Genomic DNA, 602 nt, shown 5'->3' on the forward strand with positions numbered 1-602 from the left:
TCGGTCCACTGGGCGCTGGCGGCCGTCGCGGCGAGAAGGGCAAGGAGGCAGGACGATTTCATGTTGAAAGGGTAAAAGGAAGAATGAGCACAAGAGGACCGGACGGACGAGGCCGTTGGAATTGGGCCTTTATTTGGCCGCCATAATATTGGCTCCGTTGGGACATCTCGTCTCTCGTTCGCCGGTGGAATGGGGAGCCAGCTCTGACCAAGACCGTCGAAGTTGTTGTTGAAATGAGTCTTTCGAATTTTACGGATTAAGGGTCCTATTTCTAGGGTCGTCCGGCTTCCAACCTAATTTCTGGTAGGCACGAATTTCCGGCATATGCCGTTTTCATGTTGCTTCTTCCTTGTGTTCCTTGTGGCACTTTGCCGAGCGTGGCCTTGTTATGGTGACCGTCTTCAGTGACATTCGTGTCCGGATGGGGGGGGACATCCGGATAGAAAAATCGGCGCGTCGGGTTCGAACCGGCGACCTCGGGAGGCAGAAGCAGGAATCATCCCGCTCGGCTCAAGCGTCCCCCCCCAGACCGTCGAAGTTGTCCACGCCCAAATAGCTTGTTCCGTCTACATCTGCTGTTGCATCTGGGAACACATATGCTT

This window comes from Saprolegnia diclina (assembly GCF_000281045.1).
Source record: "Saprolegnia diclina VS20 unplaced genomic scaffold supercont1.121, whole genome shotgun sequence".
Classification (NCBI taxonomy): domain Eukaryota; phylum Oomycota; class Saprolegniomycetes; order Saprolegniales; family Saprolegniaceae; genus Saprolegnia; species Saprolegnia diclina.